Here is an 18,123-nt window from a genome sequence, read left to right on the forward strand (position 1 = left end):
ACTTTGAAATCACCGTTTCCCAGCAATGAAGTTGTGGTCAACTGCTGAAATAGGAGAACCACCTTGTGTTTTCTGGAAAAGAAACATAAGAGAAAACAATTTCAAAATTCTGAACTGGATTAAAACTGCAACAATTAAGATCATCTTGTCATTTACTTATTTAAGGGCCAATAGTAAGCAACTGAAAAATGATTATTTAATGAGCCTTTACTGCTTTCATACTATAATAAAAGAATGTTAAAAAGCAAAAGCTAAAACTTGCTCTTAAAATACCAGACCTATATGTTATTCCTAATTTTATACATGCAGAAAAGTAAAAATGATGGCATTATTAATAGCATGTAGTAATAAATTATGTCCATACTTCATTTTAATCATTGCTGCCTTCTAACTCATTTGCACCAATGATAACAGTAACTAGGGTTTATCAACAGCACTGCACCTGCACACCTCAAACACAGACCTCTAGAGCCCGTGTGCAATGTACATGGATTAAGCAAAAACAAAACTGGTTGCATGCGTCAAGAAGATGACAGTCTTTTAAGCAAAAAAAAAAAAAAGTGAAACCAAATTGTATGCAGACGTGATAATTGTTATATTTAGCTATATTATTTAATGTCTTCATCTTGAAATATGCTGTATTTTTGTTAACATGGCTTCTTATGCTTAAAAATAAAACTATCACTTATAAAGATCACTTCTCCAAGAATAAGTGTGATTTGAGTTTGAGGAATGTAATCTCAAATCGAAAATTCTGTTTTTGTAGAACTATGTATCTAAGTAGACATCTGAAAATATGCTAAGTGGAAGTAAAAAGCATGGGTAGTTAAAGAATGAACCTAATAACAAGACTGAATTTTCCCTAGAGAAATATCCACTGAGGGAAACCGGTGCCTCCTCTCCCCTCTTTTGTTTTTTGGTAAAGTTTAAAAGAGAAAAGAAAGCTAATTCTTAGAAGAAATGAAAAGCAAAACAACATTTGAAAGACCAAATAGTCAAGCTGACAACAAGCAAGGTGGTAATTCTTCCATGAGCTCCAGTGTCAGACTCCACAGTGTCCAGCAAGACAGGAACCCCCAGACTCTTAACCCATGTAGTCTAAAAGCCACTTGAATATGAGAAAAGAGAAAAGTGCAGCAGAAGGCGAGAGGAGGTTCCAGGTCAGAGAGGCAGTAGAATGGTAAAGAACACATGTGCCGAGTCCACATGCAATGAAGAAAGGCAATGGACACTCTCTTCTCTTGGCCTTTTGCTGGGAAATCCCCCATCCTGAGCTACTAAGCACTATGGCTCAGCAACACTGTGGGTGCTGGGACATTTCCTCACCAGTCTGAAAACCTATCATTTATCAAACCAGGAGGATGCATTTCAAGCTCTAAACAACTGCACTGGAAACAAGTATTTGGGAGTAGTACCCAAATAGTACCCAAATGTTCAAAAGTGGAGAAAATTATTTTGAGAGGCTGCTAGTGGTGTCTAAAACACTGCCATATCTGTTTAATAAACACTCACTGATAAATCTCTGTGCTATACACAAGGGGCACACAAAGGCAAAGAATAATAGGTCCAGTTATTATTATAGGGCCTATTATAATATATATATTATTATAATATAATATTATTATATTATAATATAATAATATATTATATTATAATAGATATTATAATATAATAATAATAATAATATTATTATTATTATTATTATAGGCCCCAAAAATAATAAGGCCCAGTTCAGGAGCCCAAGTTACAAGTAAGTAGCACAATACAGAGAGACACAAGGGATAAGAGGAGTATAAACAGGTTGTGATTACAGTACAGAAAAGAGCAGGATAGTTTGGCTCTGGCAGGCCCCATCCATGCTTGTTCTCCACATCCCTTGTGATAAAACCCAAGCCCCTGGCATTGTGGCAATCTCCCTGTCACAGTGCCCAGCCTTTCCAGTGTCATCTCATCATCCTAACTGCCCTCCTGAGTCCTCCATGCCTCTGCCACCCTGTCTGCTTTAGAGGCTAACCAACCAATACAGAAGAGTGAACAGACTAGCGGCACAGGGACCCACTGAGATGTGTGCTCCTTCAGCCGCACTCACCAGTGTAGGTGAAGATGTGGCATGGGGAGAGAGCTGGGTTATACAGGGTTGGGGTTTTGCTAGTGAGTATATCTAATAAAGCACTTGTTTTTAAGCTGGAAACTGCAGTGTGCTTGTAAAGAGTGGGTGAATCCTGGCACCTGATAGGTGGGTCCTCCAACTTGTTCCAACTTCCTGTTCCACTGTGTCTTCAGCCGGTCACATCCGTCTCAGTCCTCTCCTTCCTTTATTTAGAATCCAATGAGGAAATAACTATAAACACCAATGTAAAGTACATGCTCTAAAACAGGACTTTCAACCTTGCCCTTGCTGACATTTGGGGCTAGATAATTCTTTGTTTTGAGGGGCTAGCATTTCCTGCCCTGAGTTGTAATAAACAAAAATGTCTCCAGACTTCAACAAATGTCCCCTTAGGAGCAAAATCATTCCCAAGTTGAAAATCACTGGTCTAAAATGAATGATGACTTATTAAAACACAATAATTTGAGCATAGCGGCTCACACCTATAATGCCAGCTCCTGAGGAGGCTGAAGTGGCAGGATTGCTTGACCCTAGGATTTGGAGGCTGCAGTGAGCTATGTTGTACCACTACACTCCAGTCTGGGCGACAGAGCTACGGCATCTCTTAAACACAAACACACACTCACATACTCTCATATTTATATCTTAACTTTCATATCATGCAGAAAAACAGTAATGTGGATGGGGACCACTGGAAAAGGCATAGATGAGGGAGTGGGTGTATGTAAAAAGCATCTGCTGTATTCTCAGCCCTGCGTGAGGTCAGCTATCTTATTCAATACACACAAAACACCCTGTGCTTTTCTCTGCGTCACAGCAGCTCTAAACCTTGAGAAGCAATGATTTAGTGCATGCTGACAATGTTATTAAAAGCAGAACTCTTCACAATAAAATAAAAAGTATTGCTAGATATGCCTTTCCTTCACTTTCAGTAGACTGAACACCTGACTCCTTGTGAATGATCAGTACATTCTCTTTCTTTCTTATTATTATTATACTTTAAGTTCTAGGGCACATGTGCACAAAGTGCAGGTTTGTTACATATGTATACAACATATGTATACAACGTATGTGCCATGTTGGTGTGCTGCACTCATTAACTCATCATTTACATTAGGTATATCTCCTAATGTTATCCCTCCCCCATTCTCCCACCCCACGACAGGCCCTGGTGTGTGATGTTCCCCATCCTGTGTCCAAGTGTACTCATTGTTCAATTCCCACCTATGAGTGAAAACATGTGGTGTTTGGTTTTCTGTCCTTGTGAGTTTGCTCAGAATGATGGTTTCCAGCTTCATCCATGTCCCTACAAAGGACACGAACTCATCCTTTTTTATGACTGCATAGTATTCCATGGTGTATATGTGCCACATTTTCTTAATCCAGTCTATCATTGATGGACATCTGGGTTGGTTCCAAGTCTTTGCTATTGTGAATAGTACCACAATAAACATATGTGTGCGTCTGTCTTTATAGCAGCATGATTTATAATCCTTTGGGTATATACACAGTAATGGGATGACTGGGTCAAATGGTATTTCTAGTTCTAGACCCTTGAGGAATCGCCATGCTCTCTTCCACAATGGCTGAACTAGTTTACAGTCCCACCAACAGTGTAAAAGTGTTCCTATTTCTTCATATCCTCTCTAGGACCTGTTGTTTCTTGACTTTTTAATGATTGCCATTCTAACTGGTGTGAGATGGTATCTCATTGCAGTTTTCATTCACATTTTTCTGATGGCCAGTGATGATGAGCATTTTTTCATGCATCTGTTGGCTGCATAAATGTCTTCTTTTGAGAAGTGTCTGTTCATATCCTTTGCCCATGGGGTTGTTTGATTTTTCTTGTAAATTTATTAAAGCTCTATGTAGTTTCTGGATATTAGCCCTTTGTCAGATGGGTAGATTGCAAAAATTTTCTCCCATTCTGTAGGTTGCCTTTTCACTCTGATGGTAGTGTTTTTTTTTGCAGGGCAGAAGCTCTTTAGTTTAATTAGATCCCATTTGTCAATTTTGGCTTTTGTTGCCATTGCTTTTGGTGTTTTGGACATGAAGTCCTTGCCCATGCCTATGTTCTGAATGGTATTGCCTAGGTTTTCTTCTAGGGTTTTTATGGTATTAGGTCTAACATTTAGGTCTCTAATCCATCTTGAATTAATTTTTGTATAAGGTGTAAGGAAGGGATCCAGTTTCAGCTTTCTTCATATGGCTAGCCAGTTTTCCCAGCACCATTTATTAAATAGGGAATCCTTTCCCCGTTTCTTGTTTTTGTCAGTTTTGTCAAAGATCAGATGGTTACAGATGTGTGGTATTAATTCTGAGGGCTCTGTTCTGTTCCATCAGTCTATATCTCTGTTTTGATACCAGTACCATGCTGTTTTGGTTACTGAAGCCTTGTAGCATAGTTTGAAGTCAGGCTGCATGATGCCTCCAGCTTCGTTCTTTTGGCTTAGGATTGTCTTGGCAATGTGGGCTCTTTTTTGGTTTCATATGAACTTTAAAGTAGTTTTTTCCAATTCTGTGAAGAAAGTTATTTGTAGCTTGATAGGGATGGCACTGAATCTATAAATTACCTTGGGTGGTATGGCCATTTTCACGAAATTGATTCTTCCTATTCATGAGCATGGTATGTTCTTCCATTTGTTTGTATCCTCTTTGATTTCACTGAGCAGTGGTTTGTAGTTCTCCTTGAAGAGGTCCTTCACATCCCTTGTAAGTTGGATTCCTAAGTATTTTATTCTCTTTGAAGCAATTGTGAATGGGAGTCCACTCATGATTTGGCTCTCTGTTTGTCTGTTATTGATGTATAGGAATTCTTGTGATTTTTGCACATTGATTTTGTATCCCGAGACTTTGCTGAAGTTGCTTATCAGCTTAAGGAGATTTGGGGCTGAGACAATGGGGTTTTCTAAATATACAATCATGTCATGTGTAAACAGGGACAATTTGACTTCCTCTTTTCCTAACTGAATACCCTTTATTTCTTTCTCCTGCCTGATTGCCCTGGACAGAACTTCTCATACTATGTTGAATAGGATTGGCAGCACAACACATTTTCAGGGCAATCAACTTCATTCTGTGATATCTTAGGACATTTCCACTGCCAACTTGTCCTGTGGTTGTTTTCATCATGATTGGCCCACATGAAGTCCTAGGCATAACCATGATATATCTCTTTTCCTCAAACCACAGAGAATTAGCCATATTTAGCCTGCAGATTTGTAAAATGGAACTGGTTACAGCTCTGCTAGTGTCCTAAGTGAGGATGACAACGCTGTGGAGTGCAGAGCAGTGTCGGGTGGTTACATCCTAACTTACACTACCACCTCCCTGAGAGCATCAAATGAGACAAGGGACAGGATTCTCAGATGGAATTTGATGTTGGTCCTTTCCCCTCCTGATCCCTGAAGGGCCTGGTGGGCTCAACAATCTCTAGTAAATTCAGCACATTCAGGTCCAAAAGCATCCTTGAACAGGGATCTTCCTTAGCCTTGTCTATTCAAAAAGACTGGGAGTGGCTTTTTAAAAACATGTGTGGACATGCAGTTCTTCCTAGTTGGCTTTTTCTGATTCTGTCCAAACACAATCACATCTCCCATGCTAGTATCTATCCAAATACTTTCTTTAAGGAGAATGTCCATGTGTCAGCCACTATTCTAGGTGGGGGTTTCGATATTGACCAAGACAAAATTCCCTGTCCTCATGGATCTTTCTAGTGGAGGTGGGAAACGAACCCACCATCTAGCAGAACAGCTGTGATCATCACTGAAGAAAACCACAGAGGCACTATGGGGGTAGCAACTGCCTGGGGAGTGGGCACTGCTTTGAGTTGGGGAGTCCGGAAAGGCATCACTGAGAAAATGTTGGTTGAGCACAGACCTGAAGGTTGGGGTGAGGCAGGTCAGAAGGGGCTGGTTCCACTGGCCCCTCCATGTGCCCACCTTGGGCACCCCTCAGAGAGCTACAGCACGCCTGGTGCTTCCATGCCCACTGCAGGGGAGCACCGGCCAGGTGTGGGCACACGTGCAGACATGTGATCCAGGGAAGGTAGCAAGATTACCAGCTGAGAATGAGGATGGAGAGGGATGTATTTGAGGTTTGAGGAAAGGGCACAAGAAGATGATCCAGAAAAGGGGAAGAGTAAACAGAATAGTGGCACAGGGACCCGCTGAGATGAAAGTGGAACCTGTGAGCACAGTGATGTGTGCTCCTTCAGCCACACTCGCCAGTGTAGGTGAAGATGTGGCATGGGGAGAGAGCTGTGTTACCCAGGGTTGGGGTTTTGCCAGTGAGGATCATGACAAAGGAGGGAGCAGCAAAGAACCTGAGGGTGGATGCAAAAGAATAATTATAACACGGGATCATGGAATCTAAGCTAGATAACTAGGAAAGGAGAACTGCAGGGGTGACAGACAATGAAAATTAGTAGGATCACTGGATGGTGAGTACTGGTGGGCCACGAATGGTTGGAGTTAAGGTACAGAGGATAGGAGACAGAAGGTGGTGATCAGAGGATGGAATGGTTGGGGAGAGAGTGGATTAGACACTTGCTACTTAAAGTATGGCCCCAGGACCAGCAGCTTCTGCAATATCTGGGGACTTGTTAAAAATGGCAGAATCTCAGATCCTACCTCAGATCTACTGAGTCAGACTCTGCATTTTAATAAGATCCCCAGGTGATTCACACTAAATTCGGGGAAAAACAGCCTTAAACCACTGTCACATCTGCACCATGCTGGCTCAATTTGCAGGCAACCAGAAGCCACAGACACCCTATAAAAAAGGGCTAGTGAATAGCATTCTGAGGTTAGGAAATTCCCTGGGGCTCTGTTTCCCCTTCAAACAGCTCCACTTTAAATTGTTCATTTTGGTTTCTTGGGTTTCCATCCAGCTGCCTGATGCTCTTGTTCTGCCAGGCCTTGCAGTCTTATGATATGGTTAGCGGGCTTGAAATTCAATTTCCCAAAGAACGCTGCTCCTCCAAATGTTGGTTAGCTTTCCCTCCCTGTCTGTAGGCAAAAGAGACCTCCTTACTTCCTGCAACCAGGTACCCATCTCCACTCTAGTTTGCCTGCGAGAAGGCAACCAGATACTTAGTGTCCTCAATTCGGCCTGTGTAATTCCATGTGCCCATATAGATCTATTCCAAGACACTAATGCAAAATGTATAGTATTGCCATTTGTGGCTTTTTAGAAGTTTAGCTTCCTGCTATAATAATTATTCATGGTTTTGTATCTTCTAGTATGAGTAGACTGACTTGCCTCTTTATAATTTTATAAAAAAGAGAAAACAGTTGTATATGACATTAGAGTGAAAGAAGAGGTTGAGTCTAGCTAATGGAGGCTTTGCCTCCTTACAATCTTTACTCCTAATAAAAAGAGTGTGACATTTTCATGAACCGAGAGACAACCTCCTGTACAAACACTTGCATGTGAAATAATTTAGAATCTTTAGCTTCTTTCAAGACAAATGATTTCAGATGCTGTCATGTATGAGTTTTACCATAATTACTAATAATCATCAAGTACTATTTGCAGACACCATGCTATACATTCCATACCCTCATCTTATTTAATGCTCACAAGAATTCTATGGGATTCATACTATTGTTATGCTGGTCCTACAGATGGGGAAACTGAGGCCTAGAAATGTGAAATGACACAGCCAGTGAGTGGTGGAGCCAAGTTTCAAACCCAAGTGCACCTGATTCCACAGCGGCTCCTCACACACATACACAGGATAACACACAGCTAAAGCTCAAGAGTGTGGCACACACAGCTCCCTCTGCATTCCCGCATCTCTGAGCATACACATAGTCGTTACTACATATTATATGTCCCTACTTGAGTTGAGAAGGTGTAAACAAGGGTCTCTAATCTCACTATTGGTAAATATTTGATACAGAGGCCCTTGCTTAGATGTGACCATTTTCTAGATCTGTGATAATTCTTGTAGCTCTTGCTAAGCTACAACAATCAATGAAATGAGTCATCTTGGCATCACTCTGCTAACCTGCGGTACAGTTATAACAAACCGGCTCATCACCATGGGTACCTGAACACAATCTCTGTTGGTTGGTGACCCGGCCTCCAGGAACAGAACCTGTTTTGCTGTCAGGAGAAAATGCCAGCAATGACCTCTTATCTGATCCTTTCCCACACCAAGGCAGATCAAGTCCTTAGGTCAGTTCAGCAAATGCAAATGTGTACAGAAGAAACAGAAGCAAATCCAAAGCTTCCCATGTGAATTACCACAAGGCTTTGGACACACCAGTTTCCTTCTCAGCATCACCTAACAGCCCATGATTCAGAGAGAACAATGTCCAGCTCTGCCTCCTTTGCTTCCCAAGGATGGTGTGAGGGTGACTAGATGGGCCTGCGGTTCTTGGGTAGGAGGAGCTGAGGTTAATTTAATAAGCCTGTGTACACACACAGTGCTGAGAAGCACAAAGTCTAGCCAAGGCATCTGCATATGGTAATCAGGGTTAGGCGTTCAGGGCTAATAAAATATTTCTTTTTAAGTCAGTGAGGCCAAAACAGAGCAAACAACAACATTAAAAGTAGCCTGAGAAACTGATCTTCCCATTTCCAACCCCCATCTGCAAAATAGAAAGAGAAATCTCTTGCTTTTATGTAAAAATTATAGGGCAACTTCTTTGGTTCCTCAGATTTTGAAAGGAAGACAAGCTGTAAGAAAATAAATATCCTAGGGCCCGTGCTAAGTACATACTTTTTAAAAATTTTATTGTGTTCTATATCTGGGTGAACATTTATCATTCAATATTTATTACCGCCTCAATATTTATTATTGTCTCTAGGCATATTTCTCTGTCTTAGGTTGTTAAGTCTGATAAGGCAAAGACCAAATCTACTTAGTTCTTCTGTAAAGCATGGGAAGCTGTTATGCATAATTAGGCACTTAAAGAGTTTTTGATGAAGATGATTATGAAGAATAAGAATGGTTAATACCATGGTAGGCATGTTTCATGAAACCTTCCTGTCTTTTCTAAAATGTCAGCCGACTGCACGTTCATAGGATCGTACAGTTAATGGAAGCTTGAGCTTAGAAATCGTGCAGAGCTTGCTAAACAGTGTGTGATCTGCAGACCAGCAGCATTGGCACCATCCAGGAACTCATTAGAAAGGCAAACCCCGGACCTTGCTCCAGACCTACTGAGTCAGAATCTGCACATTTAACAGGATGTACATTAAAGTCTAAGAGGCACCAACTAGAGAACCATCAAGTTCAACTGCTTCATTTTACAGTTGAGAAAGTTTGGGACCCAGACAGGCTAAGTGATTTGTAAGCCCTTCCATACCCTGACCTGGGATTTGTTGCTCTTTATTCCAACCTTCTACAGCCTCTTCTCCTTCAGGAGTACTCCTCCTTGCATTTCTCTTCTGGGGGCCTATGGGAACAAAGCTGTAAATAAATAACAACCCACAGATTGCAGGGAACACTGCAATAATGGTAATATTTGTTTGCCTCAGTCTTTATTCTTTTCCTCACTCACATTTGAATACTAATTGTCACCCTCCTAACATATAACTTTTCTGGAAAAAACATTAATTTCTTCAGGTGTAAAGAGATTGGCTGTACTTTTGTCCACAACTAAGTTTTTTTTTTTTTAACATTTAGAAATCTGAAAGGAATTTGTTGGATATAAAAGAAAAATGCTGTCTTGAAGAAGATATGCCTTAAAACCAGCAGAGATTAACCAAATCAATAACACAAGATGTGGAGTAATGGTTTGAAAATAATATGAAAATTTTGCTGAAAGTGAAATGTTCAGATTGGTGAGAGACAAGGACAGACTGACCTGTGTTCCATCACTTCCTAAATAAACCCTGGGAGAGACCACCCTATCAAAGAGAGTGAGAAGGGGACAGGCTTACTTAAAAACCACTCTCCTCTCCCTCAAGGCATGACCTTCATACGAGAACATCATCCTATCATTTGGGATCAAATCCACGTAAATGAAATGGATCAATAAAAATCCATGTATTATTTCTGACATGATCATTGTTATAAACGTACTCAGCAAATGTCTTGAGGTACAGAAAGTACATATACTCAAATGTCTTGAGGTAGGAAAGTACATAGAATGTGTCTGCTAATTTATCTTCTTCAGTGCCAGAGTTTCTGGGTTTGAAGTACTTAGTTGTATGTGACTTTTATATACTTATTTATTGAGTTAAGTGGGCTTAAGCTTTTAATCTGTTTAATAAAATCAACTGCAAAAGTATTAAAACCTACTACTAAAGACATTTTGCAGACAAATATCTAAAAAGAATTGAGGTCAATCAATTTCATTGTAATTTGGAAGTTTTCTTCTCTATCCCTTAGTTAAGTAGGGATAAGAACTAAGACCTTCTTCACCAGGGCAAAATACCTTCCTAACATATTATAAGTCATAAACAGATGTACTTTGGAAATGAGAAGATTTGGGTTTAGCACACAGACTGAATCTGAAAAATCATCTAAGGTTGGAAACAGGTTCTCCAAAGAGACATGCCTAGGTTTCTTTGGAAAACAGACACATTTTCTTTGGAGAAAACACACATTGACAAGGATCTCAAATGCAGGCAATCCTTCATCCTTGCTTATTATTCCTTTATCCTTCCTTATTTTCTCGAAATTTCTTCTTAGGCTCCTGACTACATACACTAAGGGACAGGCTATTTAGATGACATTGTAGGTACAGAATAAAAAGAGCAATTGACAAAAAGAAAAAAAAAAAATTTCCAGTGCAGAGATGCTGCTACTTACTGGCTATTTACACTATGAGGAAAACACTATTATTATTCCCATTTCACACACGAGGAAACTGAAGCATTCAAAGATCACTTATTTGCCCAAGGTTACACAGTAGTATGGCAGTGAGGCAGAAACTAAAAACACACGGTCTGGTTCCAGATTACAGGTGCTTTATTCAATATTTATTTCATTTTTCACCCCTTCACCCACTTCCTTATCTTCCATCTTGCCTGCAAATGCTAGAGTTTCACCTACAGTGGAATTATAAGCTAAGAAGTCACTGATCTCCTGGTCTGGTGAAATCTTAGCCAGGACTCAACCTTCGCAGGCCTCCCCTTCCAGTAACGATAACATAGATTAGCAACCAGAGGTAGGACAGGAAGAGTCTACAGATTCCATCCCAAGCAGCCTCTCCATTCCCTGATTCCCCCCTCTTACTTCCTATCAGCTCAAACACTAATTTCTGCATTAATACGGGAGCCAACAAGTAGCCACTTCTTCAGGAATCACATGCCCAGCCTGGAAGGTTATCCCAACACCACTCACGCAAACAAGGCAGCCTCCAGTCATCCACTCCTCAATTGGAAAGATAAAACCAAAAACACTTCTGACTGTAATATAATTTGCAGGATTATTATCCTCAGACAATATGAATTACTTAGGAGTTCAACGTCAAACATAATCATTTCACTTCTGGGCATCTACTCTGTAATGTGAATGTGCTAGGCACTGCAAAGGCTATCAACAGGAATAACTTATTAACCCTTCCCTCATGGCAAATTCCCCTTCTGCGAAATTCTTCACTTCCATTTCCTACTTGGTCAACTATTTCACACTGAGCATATGAGACTCAGGAGACACACTCAGAGTTGGGCCCCTTAAGAGAAAGGCCAACAGGGGTGGAGGGACCTTGAACTATAGAACCGAAAATACTTCAGTAGAAAGCCAGACAGAGAAGAAATATTTATTATTATTATGCATATCACATGCCAAGAAGCAAAATCAATTTATTTCATTTATTTATTTATTTTGAGACAGGGTCTCGCTCTGTTGCTCAGGCTGGAGTACAGTGGCACGACCATGGCTCACTGTAGCCTCAACCTCCCAGGTTCAAGTGATTCTCCCACCTCAACCTCCCAAGTAGCTGGGACTATAGGCACATACCACCATGCCCGGATAATTTTTAAAATTTTCTGTAGAGGTTGAGTTTTGCCATCTTGCCCAGGCTGGTCTCAAACTCCTGGTCTCAAGTGATCCTCCCGTCAAGGCCTCCCAAAGTGCTGGGATTATAGGCAGGAGCCACTGCACCTGGCACAAAATCAATTTATAAGCACCTCATTGAATCTCCAGATAAACTACTAGAAAGTCTTTAGAAAGGAATGTTAAAGCAATTGTAGCGATAAACAGAGTGACTGTGCAATACTCATAATTTCTAATTCAAGAAATATTGAAGGAGACATATTCTATTTCCTGTATGCCTATTTGTTTTAGTGACTAGTCTTCATCAATGGACTAGTGATTTCAGCACCTTCAATTCTATGGGAGTCTTGAGTTTAATAACTGCAAATCCACTAATAATGGAGATTTTCAGAAATATAACTTTAAGTAGTTTATAATCAGGAAGAATACAACCCCCCAAATTGCCAAGATAAAAGGTAAAACGTAAAAGCCATGATTTGGTGTGAGGTAGGCAGAGGCATTTCCTCTACTCTAAGAAAAACAACAGTGTTGCACAATAAAAACCAGCTGATGGCTGGCTGTGGTCTCTGGGTAAGGAGTGGTAAGGACAGAGGCAAACAACCTCAATTAAAGAGGCAGTCCCTAAACATCCTATATCTAACTCCTTTGGGAGAATTTAGAATGTAAACCCAGTGTTGGCAGATTTTCTTATTTTTCCTGAGAAGCTAGAAGCCTGGATTTTTAATATATCTCACAATGTTTAAATATATACTGCTAATGTGAATAATCTACTGCCCAGCACTAAGTGGGCAGACAAAATATGCTTGAGGATCAGGTCTGAGGGCCATTTGGAATATGGCATCTCCCAGGTGTGAGGAGGATGGGATTTTGATAGGAAAGGTCTTGACTTTCAGTCCCACAGCTATGACTCTGTGACCTAGGAAAAGTGCTTAAACTTTCTGAGGTGAGTGTCCTGCTGCGGAAAGATACTTGGATACTAATAGTCTATGCAGATAGGCCAAAGAGTATAGTCACTAAGAAAGGATGCAGACTTTGGGACCAGACTGTCGAGTCCAAATGTGGCCTCACTACTCATCAGGGCAAATCATTCCACCTCCCTGTGTCTCAGTGTGTTTTTCTTTACAATAATGCTGACCTCACAGGGTGTTTAGGAGTTAACAAATATTATCTATTTTTAACATATATGATTGATAAAACAGAATCCCTTACCTTCCTTCCCAATCCCCAAGCAAATAATAAAAAAAAAAACAACAGACTTCAGAAGAGGCAACTTTGTACTAACATCTTTCTGAACTTGGATATGCAAAGTTCTTTATATATGATATAGCATTGTGTTTTCAAATTGATGTAGTTACAAGAAATTTTAAAAAGTTATTTCGTTTTTAAATTAAATTTTAAAATTTTAGTTATAGATTCACAAGCCATTACTTATAATAAAGAGGGATCTCACGTACCCCCTGCTCAGTTTCCCTCACTAGTAACTTCTTGCAACACTATAGTACAATATTACAACTAGGGTATACACATTGATAGAGGAAAGATACAGAACGCTTCCATCACCAAGTATTACTCATGTTGCCCTTCTGTAGGCCCACCCACTTCCCTCCTGCCCCTACCACATCCTTAACTCCTAGCAATCATGAATCTCATCTCTATCTGTGCGATTTTATCATTTAAAGAATGTTACATAAATGGAGTCATGTTACATGTAGCCATTTGGGACTGGCCTTACTCACACAGCATGGCTCTCTAGAGATTCACACTAGCTGTTGCATATATCAATAGCTCCTCTGTTTTATTGTGAAGTAGTATTCCATGATACGGATGTACTGGTTTGTTTAGCCACTCATCCATTAAAGGACATTTGAGTTATTTTCAGTTTTGACTATTACAAATAAGGTTGCTACAAGCATTAATACACAGGTTTTTGTGAGAATGTATCTTTATTTCTCTGGGATTAAATGCTGAGGAGTGCAACTGCTGTACCTCAAAATCCTTGGCTGGGTGCGGTGGCTTACGCCTGTAATCCCAGCACTTTGGGAGGCCGAGGTAGGCAGATCACCTGAGGTCAGGAGTTCAAGACCAGCCTGGCCAACACAGCGGAACCCCATCTCTACTAAAAATACAAAAATCAACCGGGCATGATGGCACACGCCTGTAGTCCCAGCTACTCGGGAGGCTGAGACACAAGAATTACTTGAACCCAGCAGGCAGAAGTTGCAGTGAGCCGAGACTGTGCCATTGTGCTCCAGCCTGGGCAAGAGAGAGAGACTCTGTCTCAAAAAGAAAAAAAAAAAAAAAAAATCCTGAAATTACTTACCTCTGCAAAATCCCTTTTACCACATTAAAATATAAAAATAAAAAAAGAACCTGGTTCACTGGTTCTGGCGATCAAGACGTGAGCATCATTGGTGGGGGAGCCATTATTCAGCCTACTGCGCTTATCTCCTTTTATCTGTAGGTTTCAGTCTTTTGTTAAATGTGGCAAGTCTTCAGCTATGATTTCTCAAGTACTTTTCCAGCCCCTCCCTCTTCCTATGCTTCTTAAGGGACTCTAATGACACAAGAGATAGATGTCAAGTGTAGTTCCACAGGTCCTTGAGGCTCTATATTCTATTTTCTTTCTAGTGTTGAGACAGAATAATTTTGATGGTTCTCTCTTTACTGATTCTTTCTCCTGACCCCTGCATTCTGTTGTCCAGCCCATGCACTGAGATTTTTATTTTGGTTACTGTATTTTTCTGTTCTAAGATGCTCACTAGGTTCTTCATTATATTTCCTATTTATTTCCTGAAGTTTCTATTTTGTCATTTGCATCCAGCATGTTCAGAATTCCTCAATGATGCATTTTTATGACGGCTGTTTTAAAATCCTTAGCAGACAAGTCTAACATCCTTGTCATTTTGGTGCTGGCCTCTGTTGACTGCCTTTTTTTTTTTCTTCGTTCATTGTGAGATCTTTCTGGTTTTTGGTATAACAAGTGATTTTTTTCATTGAAACATTTTGGGTATTATGTTATGAGACTCTGGATCTTACTTAAACTTTCCATTTTAGTTGCTTTCCTCTGTTACCACTCCAACAAGGGAATGGGGAGACTGTGTTATTATTGCTGGTTATCCTGATGACTGGGGTAGAATCAGGTTTCCTACTACACCTCCCCTGATACCTGAGGCTGATGCATTCTTACTGCTAGGTAGGGGTGGGAGTTCTGGCTCTCCATCGGGCCTCCAACAATACTTCCTGGCTGGGAGAAGCAGTGTTTCTGGTTCCCACATGATGTCCACTGACACCACCACAGTCGGAGAGGAAAAGGGCTCCTTATTACTGTCAAGAATTGGGGAGAGTAGAAACCCAGGTTCTGCATGTAGTTTCTACTTACATGGGGTTGGGGTGGAGGCTTTTGTTACTACGAAGCAGAAATGAAAGCCTTGGCTCCCAACTCAGTTTTCTGCGACACTACCCAGTGGTGAGCGCTGGGGTGCCTCAGGACACCTCAGCCCTCAATTTAGAGCTGGCAAGGGTGGAAGTCTAGGTTTCCCTATCAGCTTTTGCTGGTAGGGTGAGGCCACATTTTTTTTTTCTGTGGGGTTTGGCTAGAGTACAACAGTTATTATCTAAAAGTTTTCCATTTTGCTAGGCTCTACCTTTCCTGGTCCTCTGGTTTCAGTAAACAGATTTTTCATCTTTCACTTATTTGCTTTTGTATATGCCTGTTGGTGTCTTCTGCTCGCTGCCTTCTTCATCAGGAATATATGGAATCTCAGTCGAGTGTGGTGGCTCACACTTATAATCCCAGCACTTTGGGAGGCCGAGGTGGGTGGATCACTTGAGGTCAGGAGTTCAAGACTAGCCTGGTCAACATGGTGAAACTTCATCTCTACTCAAAACACAAAAATTAGCTGGGCATGGTGGTGCATGCCTATAATCCCAGCTACTTGGGAGGCTGAGGCAGGAGAATCACTTGAACCCAGGAGGAGGAGGTTGTAGTGAGCCAAGATGGCACAACTGCACTCCAGCCTGGGCAACAAAGCAAGACTCCATCTCAAAAAAAAAAAAAAAAAAAAAAAAGGAATATATGAGCTCTGGGAAATGTGATGCAAAAAGAAGAAAAGCCAGGGTAACTCACTATTGTGTACTGCCTGGGTTTTGAGTTCTATAGATATTCTGCCATCTTTCCTCTACTTTCCAGAATCTTCTTACGTTTGTTTTATGTACAATGTCTAGGAATTTTAGTTGTACTTAGTGGGAAGAACAGGGAAAAGTATGTCTACTCCATCTTTCTGGAAATAGAACAAATTCTTCCTTTAATTTTGAGGTTAAAATTAGAAAGCTCATTAAGTAAGGACATTGGATTTGCTATACTGAAAAGGCTACATCCAATAGTAGCAAAAGTTTACATAAAATCAATTTAAAATACTTTCAAAATACGTTAAGAAAAACTTCAAAACCATGTATTTAACCCTTCAGAAAATCAATTTAAAAATAATATATTTAAAAGTTCTCAAAAAGTACCCAAATGATGTTAACTTTTTGTTTTAAGCTATTTCAAGAAAATGAAAGGAAGCGACTTTTTCTATGTGGGTGCCATTTTGCAATTATTAACCTTAATACGAGAGATTTTTAGTTTTCTTCCTACTTTGGTAATTATTTGAAGGCTCCTTTCTTTCCTAAGCTGTCTATAAGAAGTGGCTACACAGGTCTTATGTAAGATTATATTTATATTATCTCAAAAATGTTCTCCCCGATGGCTTTTTATGGGATTTAAGAGAACTGGATGTACATTACGAGTGTCAGTCACTATATTATAGCAGACAAGTTCCAAAAATTACATCTATTTTCCTTTAACCAACCCTTTATTATAAGTAAAATGTACAGAGTGGCAAAAACACAGTGAAAAGTAAATGGAAATCTATGTGAAATACATTAAGATGAAGTCCATTTTCTTTTTTCACAGTTCAACATGAAAGGTTACTGTTAAGAAATTTGAGAGAAAGTATCAGAATCAAATAAGATACAATAAATGGCAAGAAACATATAAATAAAAATACCCTTCAAATTGATGAAGGCACTTTAAAACAATCTAGGAGTAGCTCTGAATTAAAATGGTTGTTGGGCCTTTACTTGGAATAGTTCTTAGAAAAATCAGGGCTCTGATTTTATGCTCCATGTGCCAATTAGAAGCAAATGGTGATTCCTCGGGCTAGACTCTAAATTCATCACGTTATTGCTTCATATAGCCATTTTCTCTTCCTTCGTTGAACAGAAGGAAACTGCATGGTACAGTACTCAGTGAAATGTAAAATAAGGATTAACAAGCCATTCTGGAGATTTAGCAAAATGAAGCTTCATCAACCAGCTTGACTCACAGCCAATCCAGCAAAAAGCACCCTAGAAAGAAAACTAAACAGTGAAGTGACAAGTAGCACAAAAAATTAAATAACTCAAGCATTAAAATCATGAAAAGGTGCATTGTGTTCTGTGATCAACCAAGCCCATTACTAGAATAACAAGAGTCCGTCCTGTACTAAATATGCAAGTCCAAAACAGCCCACCGGCCTACCGTGAAATCCGCTTTGGAAAGAAAACAGTACATTACCCTACCTATCTCCACAGAAGTAAATTTACCAACAGAGAGGAATAGAAGAATATATAGGACTTTGTGAGGATTTATTTTCCCTTTATGTAAAAAGGACACATGACACATCCTTACAGGGCTGAGGTATAGCAAAGCCTATGCCATCTCCAGGTGTCTGAGACCTAGAAATAATGTTGAATAAATTTGAGTTTTGTTTGGTCAGAGTAAGTCTTTCATATGCAAAACTGAATTGCTAATAGAGTCAGGTAAACTTAAGTACACAGTCAATATTTGAAGTCTTTGGATGCTTAACATCATAGCACGCATTTTGGTCAATATTTTTTTTTTGGTTTAGGATCTTTCTCATATACAATTCTAATTCTTCTAGCAAGTAGTTACACTTTTAATCTGGCTTGTTTTTTCAGTTTATTTCATAATAAAATTTTGCCTTATTTAATAATGAATATTTACTCTAAATCA

The 18,123-nt window shown here is 39.9% G+C and overlaps 1 protein-coding gene across 5 annotated transcripts in view; it reads right to left on the minus strand.

Moving 5' to 3' along the window:
- PAG1 (phosphoprotein membrane anchor with glycosphingolipid microdomains 1) overlaps positions 1-18,123 on the minus strand; it is a 141,090-nt gene that overhangs the window by 97,653 nt on the left and 25,314 nt on the right. The window contains exons 2-3 of one of the 5 annotated variants that reach the window (XM_038000349.2): positions 9,436-9,519; positions 14-72 (exon numbers count right to left, since the gene is read on the minus strand). The exons of 1 other annotated variant lie outside the window; for it this stretch is intronic. The gene's annotated coding sequence lies outside the window, so the exon portion shown is untranslated. Of the gene's footprint in view, positions 1-2; positions 73-9,435; positions 9,520-18,123 lie in introns of all 5 variants that reach the window. 3 more of the 5 variants (XM_038000345.2, XM_008000966.3, XM_038000343.2) reach the window with 3 other exon arrangements.

This window comes from Chlorocebus sabaeus, chromosome 8 (genome assembly GCF_047675955.1).
Source record: "Chlorocebus sabaeus isolate Y175 chromosome 8, mChlSab1.0.hap1, whole genome shotgun sequence".
Classification (NCBI taxonomy): Eukaryota; Metazoa; Chordata; class Mammalia; order Primates; family Cercopithecidae; genus Chlorocebus; species Chlorocebus sabaeus.